At 36.4% G+C, this 13,667-nt stretch overlaps 1 protein-coding gene across 1 annotated transcript in view; it reads left to right on the top strand.

The window, feature by feature from the left end:
* The window catches only part of Tex11 (testis expressed 11), a 387,858-nt gene that overhangs the window by 315,498 nt on the left and 58,693 nt on the right, over positions 1-13,667 (top strand).

Raw genomic sequence — 13,667 nt, 5'->3', positions numbered from 1 at the left:
AGCACAAGAAACACACACTCACATACACTACAAAACCCATAAAACACAAAATCTCAAACCATTAATATACAAGCAAAAGACCAGTAAGGTTAAAAAAAAAACAAAGCAATATGAGGCAAGAAACTACAATACCATTGATTTCATTTTGTGTTGAGACATCTAATACTGGGCATGGGGCCTTACCCTAAGTGTGGTTTATCTAGACCATGAGATTTCATTGGAGAAATTAAATTTTGCCTTTGCAAGCAGTTGACAATTGGAGATTGCTTTTTGTTAGAAATGGGAAAAGTGTGTTCAGTTCTCCCTCCTAACTCTGGATTTGGTCTGGCTTGAACCTGTACATGCTGCCCCAGTTTCTGGAGTTCATATGTGCGTCAGTCTGTTGTGTCTGGAAGACAAGGTTTCCTTGGAGTCCTCCGTTGCTCTGGCTCTTTATATCTTTTCCATCTCCTCTTCTGCATAGCTCTTGAGTCCTGAGAGGGGGGGGTTGATGAAGATATCCCATTTTAGGACTGGTTGCCAAAGTCTCACTCTTGTTTGCCATTGTCCAATTGTGGAGTCTGTATTTTGGTCCAATCTGGAGCAGGAAGAAGCTTCTCTGATGATGGTTAGGGAAGATACAGAACTATGGGTGTAACAATGTCATTGGGAGTCATTTTATTACTACATTGTTTAGTAGAACAGTAGTATTTGGTTTTTCCTCTAGGCTCATGACCTATCTAGTTTCAGACACCCAAGAAGTGTCAGGCCTGGGTTCTATCTCGTCGAATGATCCTTGAGTCCCGTCAGAGAGTGGGCGGTTACTCCACAATGTTTGTACCACTATTGCACCAGTGTGCCGTGCAGTTACATCACCACTGTAGATCTCAGGGTTGGTAACGGCTCTAGTGAGGCACCAGCTCAACTCCTCTGTGTTCAGGTGTGTATCCTGTTTCAAGCCTTGAGTGTGAGGTAGATCTGGCAGGGTGGGAGGTTTGACACGGTGTAGGAAGGTACCTATGGATCAGAGTGGGTGGGTGTAGTCTGGAGGAGTCCTATAATTAGTTGCAATGCAGGTATCAGTGGCCAGACTAGGCTGGGGCATTGGACATAGGACTTGGGCTGGATCTAATGGCTTTGGAGAGTGAGTATAAGGGTGAGGGTTAGGAAGACTCACTAGGTTAGACCTTGGATGTATGGGATTTGACGGGTGGAAAGGTTAGATGCAGCATGGAGAGACTTGTTGGTTAGGGCAGGCAGGACAGGTCTCCAGTATTATTTTTAATTTCAAATTACATTTGTTCTTTGTTGTATAGGAAAACACTTGATTTCTATATATTTACCTTGTAGGTCTGAAGCCTGTGATGACCATTTATGAATTCATTTGGGGTGGGAGAGTGGTGAGGTTTGGGGGAGCTAGTGGAGTCTGTTCTTTATTTTCTAGAAAGTCAAGTCATCTGAGAACAATACAATTCCTTCTCACCTTTCTGAATACCCTGTCCCCATTTTATTGTGTACTGTAATAGGTGTCTTAGCCCATTCAATATATGACAGATAAAAGTCTTTTGTTACTTCCAGCAGTAGGGATCAAACATAAGGCCTCTGTAAACTCTGCACACACATCGTGCACATACATACATGCAGCGAACACACATACACATAAAATACATAAATATTTTAAAAGGAACCAGAGCTTATCACACAGAGGTCACTACCTGCTCCCAAATACGAAACCTTATCAACCATTAAAATCGTTTGCTAAGAACAGGAGTAGAAATAGAGGAAATTGTGAGGACACTGGTTATGAGTAACCATTTCTTACAGTGGAAGGTGTCTGTTGAAGTCAGATTATCATTGAAATGGACACTGCATATTTTTGTCATTTTTAGCCCAATTCTCAGAACAAGTAGTGTTTTCTTCAATTATTTTCTACAGTAAAGGTTTAGAACATTAAAACTCCTTTTCTTTAATTTTAGAAAGAAAGTAATGGAGAGACTTTGACTTACTTGAATACAGGTAATTATGTTCTTGCTTATTTCAGTCCTTCATCTTGCCTCTATCTTCTGTTGTCCTCCAATCTATTGAACATACTGACTCTAAACTAATATTTAGTTAAACTTCATGCTCATTATTTAATGTTAGCACAGGAAACTGTTTAGTTTTTTATCCACAAGAAGGGAAATGTTTGGGCATCACTAGTATCTACTTCTAAATGTAATTCGATGCCCTTTTTATCCTAATTTGTTAATAATTGCACTTCCCTCCTCCCTGCCCTCTTTCTTTCTCTCTTCCTCATTCTCTTTCTTTCATCATTCTCTCCTTTTTAATTTCCTGTCCTGTAATTGACCATGTTAAATGAAAACTAACAAATCTCTGAACACTGCTGGGGTTTTGTGCCCTCTTAATCTAACTTGTATTGTTTGTCTCTCTTATTTTGCCAATTTTCTCTCAGTCAACTCCATGCTGCTTATAATCTGTCCACTTCTTCTACACAATAGTATCTAGCAACATCCCATTCTTTTTTCCAGCCCATGCTTTCTTTGGTGATGGCCCTTTTACTCAAAAGATAAGTCATTTCTGATATACCCAAAAGTCTGTATCTTAGAAACTTTAATCTACTTATTGCAATAGTTGAATTTTATACTCAAATACAGGATTATAAACATAGCAAAATGGCTGATAAAAGCCAAAGCGTTTCAAATGAAGAAAACTTCGTTGGTTGCTATTCTATTTCTGAGAAGAGCATGTGTGAGTAATAAATGCTTTCGGAGGATGACTAAATGCCAAAGTTCATGGTCTCTATTATACTTACTGTGGAAAGCAACGTGTAATATTTATGCCACGACCCTACTGATACTGATAAATATATTTTAGGGTGTTTGTTTGGTGCTGGAGATTGATCCCAGGGATTCATGCTACTAAGCATCATTTTAGTATTTTAATTATTATTCCTATTCTTTATTCCATGTGCTTCAAGTAGTGAATAATTGTAATAATTAAATTTATAATTCTCTCTAAGGATATGTTTGTTCCCTCAAAGTTTGAGTTAATGCCTTCATGGAGCATAGTAATCCATTATTCTCACCTTGGATTATTTCTTATGTACAACCATAAACATATATATAGAAATGAACTTTATAGATTCATACTTTGTTCTTTAAACAATGATTAAGAATTCTTGCTAGCATATAAATAATATTTCTAGTTCTCCACTTATTCTGATGCTTGCATCATCCACTGAAATTTTCTCAGTGTTTGATGAAGATCCTTCAGCTTTGGAGTCTAGGGCTTAATGATGCCAATTTGGTTCAGAAAAATAGGTAAAAGAAAAATTGTGGGTATGGAAGGCTTTGTGGTATAATAGAATCAGAGGTGGGTTCGCAGATTCTGGCTCTTTCTTTTGAACCTATGGTATACAATATATAGCTTGCATAATCTTAGTTTCATTGTATGTAAATAGAAATGCATACATCTCTTATGTAGGATCATTTATTCATTAAGGATTTCATATGAAATAGTGTATTTACCTCACACATAACAAAGTATTTCACAACTTATTTTTTTTCTATGGAGAGTGATCAAAAAATGGTGAAATTATAATTTTAATTCCCCAAATTATTATCCTAAATCTGCTCTAGAAAGCTGAACTTATTCTTTGATGTGATCCACCAAAAGTAAACTACGTGCAACAATATGGATACCTCTCACAGAAACATATGTTGAACAAAAAGATCCAGGCATTAAAGAATACATAATGCATGTTTCTGTTTATACACAGGTTAAAAAAGGTAAATCTGATTTAGTGTTAAAAATCAAAATAGTGATCTGTTTAGGAGGTAAGAAAGAAAAACATTGAGAGTAAATGTGATCAAAGTGTATTATGTTCATGTGAGAGAAATTGCTATGACTTTATCATGTAAGTAATATGAAAATAATTTTAAAGAAAATAATCTGAAGAAAAGAATTAAGGTAGTGTTTACCATAAAAAGAGATCCTGGACTTGAATGGAGCTTGCAGTTTTCTGGTAATGGCCAAATCTTTCTTTGTGTGGATATATGTTTATTTTATTGAAATTCATCAAGTGGCACAATTATGAATTGTGCCATTTTCTTTTTCTGGGCTTTAATTAATAAAAATGATATAAAAACTATGGAGGTAGTTAAAGAGTATTAATTAACAATATCACAGAGTGGACTGGTTCTACATGAACCTTTCCCTGCTTTAAGGGATTTCTTGAGGCTTTTATCTGAGCAAAAGGAAATAAATAATATGAATTATAATAAATTTGGAAATAAGCATTTTAAAATATCGAAAGATTTAATGACTTTGACCTTGTGTGAAAGTTTGAAAGCTAAAGGTATTTTTCTCACTCACCTGTTTTACCTAGTTGGGGCTTCTATTAACCTTTGGAAATATAGGAAATACTCTAACCATTGATTTTAGTAGATTCTGATCTTTCCTAAACTTGAACTTCCTTTTGCCACTTTAGTTGGTGACTTTCAGTTACCCATTGGGGACTTTTTTGTATGTATTTTTAATTAAAATATAACGATCATTCTCTCAGCCATCCTCTCCCATTTCTCACCCTACAAACATCTCATTCCCTTTCAAATTCATGGCCTGTTTCTTTAATTGTTACTATTAACAGGCCAGGTAGGCAGGGTATGGGTAGGTAGATAGTAGAGGTAGGTAGTACGTAGTAGTAGATAGATACGATTAGATAGATTAGATAGATAGAGATAGATAGATTGACTGACTGATTTTGTATATCTCAAACTTAAAAAAAATTAACAGTACCTCGTGTTATCATTGACTTAGAATGGATGATTAGAAGTGATAGAAATCTCTTAAATTTCTCAGACAAAAGTTTCTCCACAAACATAAAGTCAATTTATTTTTCCAATAACAAAATAGTTTATTGACCTATTTAATTATTTTTAATTAATTTTAAATTTAAAATTTTAGGTAAAATATAATTAAACCAAGAACCCTTTGTTAGTATATTAGCATTGAAAATGTTGACAATAGAGAATTATGGGGTGATACAGAATAAACAGTCAATTTTTCACAATTATATTTATTCATCTTAACTTTCAGCTTGGAACTTAGCTCTGCAGTCTGAGAAGGATCGAGAGACAATGAAAACAATTTTTTATGGTTTTTTATAAGGTAAATTTCATCAAAATATCATCATAGGACCCAAAGTTCTACAATTACAGAACTATTTGTTTCTTTGTCAGTACTGAGAGTTCCAGAGTCCTATATTAAAACAGGCAGTGGGACTGGGTCCTGGCTCATTGCATGATTGGCTGTTTGAAACCTGGGGCTTATGCATGGGTCGTTAAGGCTCAGGCTGGGAGAGGGGACTGGACCTGCCTGGACTGAGTTCTACCAGGTTGATCTCAGTCTTGGGGAGGCTTTGCCCTGGGAGGAGGTGGAATGGGGGGAAGGGGAGGGCGGGAGGGGGGAGAGGGGAGAACAAGGGAATCCATGGGATATGTAGATACTAGATTGTATATGTAAAAATAAAATAAAAAAAAACAACAGAAGTGTCTTTAAGAATGGGCATGCTCAATGTTACCAGTTACCAACACATTAGGAAAGATCACACAAATACATCTGTAGATACATAGCATAAGTACCTGTGAACATCAGGGGTTGAAAAGGGAGATGAGAAGTTTGAGCCTCCTTTATTTTTTTTCCCTAGAGCAGGTACTATATGTAATAATTTGTGAATTTGTTATTATTTCACTTTAAGCATTTAAAATAGTCATTTACCTCCAAAATAGCATTAAAAAGTTAGAAAGAGGTTCACATACTAGTGGAGGAATGAAAGCAGAGGGTTACAGAATATACCTCATTTGCATTTAGAAGTATCACAGTCTGACAAATTGAGGCCAATTAAATGTTCAGAATTTTAGAGCTGGAATGAATGAAGAGCATAGTTACCTCACCTTAAGTAACCCAAGACCTAAAAGTATTGGACAACCTAAATTTTATTTAGTCAGTGAAGGTCATGATTGTTATCCCTAAATGGGGAAATTAAGAAAGTCTTTGGAGGGGAATGTAACTCGGTGGTAAAATACTTATCTAGCATGTACAGGGCCTGGGCTCAATCCCAGTACCAGTAAAAAAAATCTTCAGGTTTATGTAAAATGCAGTTTTAATAAGATGGCATAAGTCCATTTCAGTTTTGACATTTGTGGTGATGCTTGTATAAGACTGACATGTAGAAATCAAAGTGGCTTAGTTTTTATTACAGTAAAAAAGCTCAGAGAATTTCCTAAAAACTAGAGGACAAGGTTTAATGATGAGGTTATGTTTAATGCCTGTCAGGATTTGACATTGTCCCTTCAAACATAACAATTTAAGTACTGATTTGGGCTCTGTTCAGTACAAAGGAAAACTACTTCCCAGAGGGGAAATCACCTATAAATGACAGCATCACCCAAGAAGTAAATTGCTAGATAGGCATTCAGGGCTAAATGACAGTACTTGTCATTGAGAAAAAATACTGAAGAAGAGAAGCTTTTTTATCTCTAGGAAGGTACTAAAAACAATGAAAGGTAATATAAAATTAAAACTATAAATCAATGTGAGTCCATATCATATTTTATGGCAACATGTGGTTTTCCAGCAGAATTTTTTCATTCAGACAAAATGTTGCTGATTTTGATTCTGATTTGTGTTCACCTGACAGAATTCTCAGTATTCATTGATGTTCTGGTTATTTCTTATCAGCTGTCCCTTTTTGTCCTTCTGATCAAGGACTACTGATTGCACAGAAAACATGTTTACTTGTAGCAGCTGCAGTTGATCTAGAGCAAGGAAGAAAAGCTTCAACAACTTACGAACAGGTAATGTTCCATCTTCAAAGAACAGAGAAGGGTGAAGTGTGCTGTTTGCTATATTTTTTTGCCCTGACACATTTGTTTTATTCCCCTTTAGGAAATCTTCTCTCTTATTCTAGAAGCATTCTTGATTTCAAAGGTTTTAATGGTTAATTCCTTCCTCAGCAAAGGTTGCATTTGGCTTAGCCTCTTCTTGTTAGATGCCCCTTCCCATGGACTCATTCCTAGTCTGTTATTATATTTATCTTCATTGTCTCTCTGTGGTAATATATGACCCATCAAAGTGTTTCCTCTACTTTTGTTTCCTTTCACACTTTTGCTATGGAAGAACTCATCTGCGTCTAGAGTTTTGATAGCCAAGTGAAGTGATTTCCTTAGCTTGTTTCTTCTTTACTCAATATTCAATTTGCTTGAATATGTACCATTATCTTGTGTCTAACAAGACATGACTCTTACCTTTGCTGAATTCCACTCTCAATTCCTTTCCTTATGTGTTTTTTATGATACGCATGTTTCAAAATATAAACCATATGGCCTCAACTCTGGTAGTTCTCCTGCCTCATCTCTGAGATTACGTATGTAACGTTATATTTGACCGACCTTTGCCTCCACTTTTTTTTTTTTTTTGGTTTTTCGAGACAGGGTTTTCTGTGTAGCTGTGCCTTTCCTGGATCTCACTCTGTAGCCCAGGCTGGCCTCGAACTCACAGAGATCCACCTGCCTCTGCCTCCCAAATGCTGGATTAAAGGCGTGCGCTACCACCCACCCTGCCTCCACTCTTAAACCTACCTTTTTTAGGAGCTACCAGAATATTCAATATCCCACAACTCTCTTATCCTTCTTCAAAGAAAGTCACATAATTACACTTTCTGTTTGATTTTTAAGAATTAATGAGGCATTTCCAACCCACAATTCTTTAGCTACATGCAGCGCAGGATAGCTATGAATGCAGCCCAATGCTAAATTGTAAACATATTTAAAACATGAGGGTTTTGCATTTTTTTCACTCAACCACATGGTTCTCCAGCATGAGCGTTGTAAATGACAGTGTCATGTTACAACATTAAGAAGTTAGACACACCTGAGTTCTCTGTCTGCTTGTTTCTCTTACCTGTAATAAGAAAACATCTTAATTTCCCATACTTGTTAGGTTCTCATTTCTCCAACAGGTATAAAGTCCATTTAGCTCTTTATCCTCTATCTTGTGTTAGTCATTCTTTCCTATTATTCTTTACATTTAGAATAAATTCTCATCATATATCTGTTTCTTGTTGTGAGGTATTCACCAGAGAAGACTGCTCAGACATGGATTTAAGCCAAAGAAAAGTCTTCATTAGCCGGCGACTACACTGGGTGTTTGGGATCCCAATGTAACACCGAGCCTTTCTCGGGTGAAATTTTAAGTACAAAAACGCGTGCTCTGGGTTGACATGCTTCAGCTTCAACAACGACATTAACCAGAGCAGAACTACAAGAAGCCAAAAAGCAAGGTTAGAGACTTTCCCAGAACTATGGACTCTGATGGATTAGGTCTTTGGTTTAGATTTTGCAGGTGGTACTGAAATTTTACAGCCTTAACTTTGCATCATGGAGTCAATTGTGCTAAAGTGTAGGGGCTTACTAGGTCTGGGGCCTGTATATTTTTTTGTGTTCCTTTTTTGAGTTCAACTCAAAAAATATATTTGAGGAGCTGGAGAGATGGCTCAAGTGGTTAAGAGCACTGGCTGCTTTCACAGAGGACCCATATTTGATTCTCAGCACCTTCGTGGTTGCTCACAGCATCTGTAACACCAGTTCCAGGGGATCAAAGCTTCTTCTTCTGTCTTCTATGGGCAGCAGGCATGAAACCACACAACAGAAAACATTCATACACATGGAATAAAAAATTGAACACTAGTTTTTTACTAGATACTAGACATACAAAGATGAAGTCCTTATTCATGATAAATGAGCCCCCTTTAAGAAGTCTTTTCCATTAAAAAAGAATACAAGAAAAGAATCTAACTTCCCAGAGAAAAAACTAGGCAAAAATTAACTTCAAGTAAAGGTGATTGTAATTTTTTAATCTCTGTATAAAGCACTTTTGCTTTACTGAAAATAGCAGTAACATCATGGTTAATGTTGTTGTCTCAGCTTAACAGGACCTAGAATTACCAAAGAGAACAAGCCTCTGGTCAATCTGTGAGGATTTCTAGATTTAACTAAGGTGGGAAAACCAAACTAAATGTGGGTAACACATGCCATGCACTGGAGTCCCAGACTTGCATTAAAAGGAGAAAAGTATCCTTCACTATCTGCTTTCCCCTGCAATATAACCAGCTGCCTCCTGCCCTGCTGCCAATTTCCTCACCATGATGGACTGTATATCATATAACCGTAAGTCAAGAACTCTCTCTGTCCAGGAAGTTGCTTCTTGCTGGGTACTTTTTCACAGCAATAACAAAAGAAACTAATATAACGTTATCCTTATGTGCTTTTAACTTTTAAAAGTTACTCCTTTTTAGTTCATAGTCTGGGTATGTTAAACTGTATCTCAATGAATACAGATTAAATCAACACATGGGAAATTTTGCCAACTCTTAAGTATAGTCCTTGTGTTACTTTTTCATCACAAGTGCTTTTTTTTTCAAGTATTGTTCATTCTTTTGTTAGAAGTTATACTTCTACAGAGTATTAATAACTGCAAACTTTACGAAAACACAACCAATGATAACAAATGTAAAAGGAATTTGAAAATGAATTACTTGAATTACTTGTTTACAGATGTACTCCTTAGGTGACCAATGTCCAATACTTTTAATTATTAGAAGGCGCTGCTCTTGGTATGTACAGTGTAAGGTCATGTCTGATTAGCTTTGCTTAAAGGGAGCAGTTCTCAACCTGTGGATCATGACCCCTTTGGTAAACCTCTATCTCCAAAAATATTTACGTTACAATTCATAAGTAGCAAAATTAAGTTATGAAGTAGCAGCTAAAAATAATTTTATGGTTGGGGTCACTACAACCTGAGGAACTGTATTAAAAGGTCACAGCATTGGGAAGGATGAGACCCACTGGCTCAAAGACAATACTCATGATTCAATTACATGAACAGCAGCCTGCAAAAGGGTAGCACCACTAATGATTCTAGTTGGAAGATAGAAGCTTGGTAAGATTTTCTCCTAAACTTTGCATTTTAGAAGGAATGCAAATGCACTTAATATATAAAGGAGTCAGGAAAAATTAATCAATCACTACAATGAACTACATAGAAGTCTTTTAGAATTAATTGAACTAATTTTGAAACAAAATTTGAATCTCTGGCTTATATATACAGTAATAAAACACTTATATTTTGTCAAGTCTATAGACCAAGGTTTCAAACAGCATCACTGTCCAAATGGCAGGGCTTTTTAGATGCCTGGTACTATACATAAAATGGGCTAGAGAGCTCTCCCAGTAGTTAAAGAGCAATAACTGCTTTTGCAGAAAACCTAAGTTCAGTTTCCAGCACCTGTGTCAGGTTGCTCACAACCACCTGTAACTCCAGCTCCAGGGGATCCAATGCCCTCTTTTGGCTGTGAAATTATCATATATAACTTTTATTATTTGAGGTATATTCCCTCTAACTCTAAATTCTCTAGGACTTTTATCATGAAGACATGTTGGATTTTCTCAAAGGCCTTTTCTGTATCTATTGGGAAGAGAATGTGATTTTTTTGTCTATAAGTCCATTTATATGGTTTATTACTGTATTGCTCATGTTTCTCTAGAGAACTTAGAGATTGAATAATGAATAATGAGTGGATCTTAAATTAAATTGATTCGCATCTTTCCTGAGGAACTGCCACACTGATTTCCATAATATCTGTACAAGTTTGCAGTCCCAACAGCAATGGAAGAGTGTTCCCCTTACTCCACATCCTCTCCACCATGAGCTGTCACTGTGTGTTTTTGATCTTAGACACTTTGACAGGTGTAAGATGGAATCTCAAAGTAGTTTTTGATTTGCATTTCCTGATGACTAAGGATGTTGAATTTCCTTAAGTGTTTCTCAGCCATTTGAGTTTTCTCTTTTGAGATTCTCTGTATTAGATGTATATCCATTTTTTTTAAAGTGATACTTTTTCTTAATATCTAGTTTCTTGAGTTCTTTATATATTCTGATATTATCCCTCTATCAGATGTAGAGTTGGTAAAAATCTTTTCTCATTCTATAGGCTGCTGCTTTGTCCAATATTGGTGTCCTTTTCCTTACAGAAGCTTTTCAGTTTCATGAGGTCATTTATTAATTGTTGATCTTAGTGTGCTGTCAGTGCTCTGTTCAGGAAGTTTTTCCTGTGCCAACACATTCAAGGCCATTCAAACTTTCTCTCCTATCAGGTTCAGTGTACTGGTTTTTATGTGTTGGGAGCCTGCTGACAATCAGTTGGGTATCTGGTGAGGGAGTGTGGATTGTAGAGACAGTGAAGAGGAAGGAAAGAGTCAACAGGTCTGCCATCAGTGCTGGACACCCAAGTTTATTTCACGGTCAGCTTGTATACAGTCTTGAAGGACAGAGGTAGAACAATGCACAGCATAAGCATTCACACTATCTATCCTGCTTGTGTCAAGGGCAGGCAGTTTTCATTGTCTATTTCTATGTTCCTCTGGCTGGTGTCAGCAGCCTGCATCTAGCTACAGCTGAGTGTTCCTTCCGTGAGACTAATCAGGACTTTCTCACACTCTTCAAAGACTCTGTGGGCTAATAGACCTTTTCACACCCGGAGCAAGCAAGCTTGAACTCTATTGACTTAGAATAGACTTCAGATTCAAACTGGGGAACTGAGTCAGTTGTGGGCTCCCATTTATGTTGAGGTCTTTGATCCATTTGAAAGTTGAGTTTTGTGTGGGTGGTAATTATAGATTTATTTGGATCTTTCTATATGCAGTCATCCAGTTTAACCAGCATCATTTGTTGAAGATACTGTCTTTTTTCCAATGTAAATAGTTCTAGCTTTCTTTACAAAAATTAGGTGTCCATAGATGTATGGTATATCTGGATCTTTCATTTGATTCCATTGATCAACATGTTTTTTGTGCCAATACCATGCTGTTTTTATTACTATAGCTCTGGTAGTAAATTTGAGATCAGGGATGGTATACTCAAGCAGTTCTTTTATTATACAAGATTGTTTTAGGTATCTGAGTTTCTTATGTTTTATATATAGCTGAAAATTGTCCTTTAAAAGACTTTAGAGAATTATGTTGGAATTTTGATGGGGACTGCTTTGAATCTGTAGATTGCTTTTGGTAGGATGGAATTTTTACTATGTTAATGCTACCAACCCATGAAACATGGGAGATTTCTACTATCTAAATTGTAACAGACTTCTTGATGTATAATTCCTATATCCTATAATTCACCCATTCATTTTCATTTGGGGCATTGCTGAGAATTAAACTCAGGGCCTTGTGCATTCTAGGTACACATGCTGCCACCAAGCATTATCGCCATCCCAAAACTATCATTTACATGTACATTGTAATACTTTTTAGCATATTTTAAGCTGTACAACGATCAACAAATCTGATGTTATGGAGTTGTCCTGTGTGTTGTGAATATATGTTGCTATGATTAATAAATAAAACACTGATTGGCCAGTAGCCAGGCAGGAAGTATAGGCGGACAAGAGAGAGGAGAATTCTGGAAGTGGAAGGCTGAGTCAGAGGAGATGCTGCCAGCTGCCACAAGGAGAAGCATGATATAAGATACCGGTAAGCCACGAGCCACGTGGCAACTTATAGATTAATAGAATAGGTTAATTTAAGATATAAGAACAGCTAGCAAGAAGCCTGCCATGGCCATACAGTTTATAAGTAATATAAGTCTCTGTGTGTTTAATTGGGCCTGAGTGGCTACAGGAGCCAGGTGGACATAGTAATACTCCAGTTACAATCTAATTTTAGAATATTTTTATCATTCTAAAAAGAAACCTTTTACCCATTAGTGGGTACTCTTCATCATTGTCACTAGCTCTAAGCAACCAGTTAGCTACTTTCTGTCTATATAGTTTGCCTATTGTGAGCTTTTTATGTAAATCTAATAATATGACTTGTAGTCTTTTCTGATTAGATCCTTTTGTAAAAAAAAATGTTTCAGATTCTCTGTTTCTTAATAGGTATCAGTATTTCACACCTTATTATAGCTGAATAACATTTCATTGTCTGGATATATCACATCTTCATTATCCACTCATTCATTGACAGACACTTGGGTTGTTTCCAATTTTCCAATATTACTAATAATGTCTCAGGTCTGGAAAAGATGGCTTTTTAGTTAAAAAGCACTTGCTGCTCTTGCAGAGGACCCAGATATAGTTCCCAATGCCCACATAATGGCTTACAACTGCCTGTAACTCCAGTTCCAGGAATCTGACACCCTTTCTTGACTATATGGACATCAAGCATCTAAGCATGTACATACCTACACACAGGCAAACATTCATATACATAAAATAAAACATTTTTAGAGTATTATGAAGTCTTAATAAACATGTACAAATATTTGTGTGAATAGTTTAATTTTGAGCATATACATTGATGTTGGATTGATGGCATGTTTAATGTATGCTTGTTAGGTATGGACTTTATAGGTATTAAATCTTCTATACCTTTGATGTTTTTCCTAGTTTTATTGTTTATAGAGGTGTTAAAATACCTAATTCATAGTCTTTTTTGTCCTTTTATTTTTGGTTTTTTGGGAGAGGGTTTCTCTGTGTAATATCTCTAGCTGTCCTGAAACTCATTTTGTCGACCAGGCTAGCCCCAAACTCACAGAGATCCACCTGCCTCTGCCTCCTGAGTGCTGGATTAAAG

This window comes from Peromyscus leucopus, chromosome X, assembly GCF_004664715.2.
Source record: "Peromyscus leucopus breed LL Stock chromosome X, UCI_PerLeu_2.1, whole genome shotgun sequence".
Taxonomy (NCBI): Eukaryota; Metazoa; Chordata; class Mammalia; order Rodentia; family Cricetidae; genus Peromyscus; species Peromyscus leucopus.
Note: the sequence above shows the minus strand (reverse complement) of the source record. Positions and strands in the feature narration are given on the sequence as shown.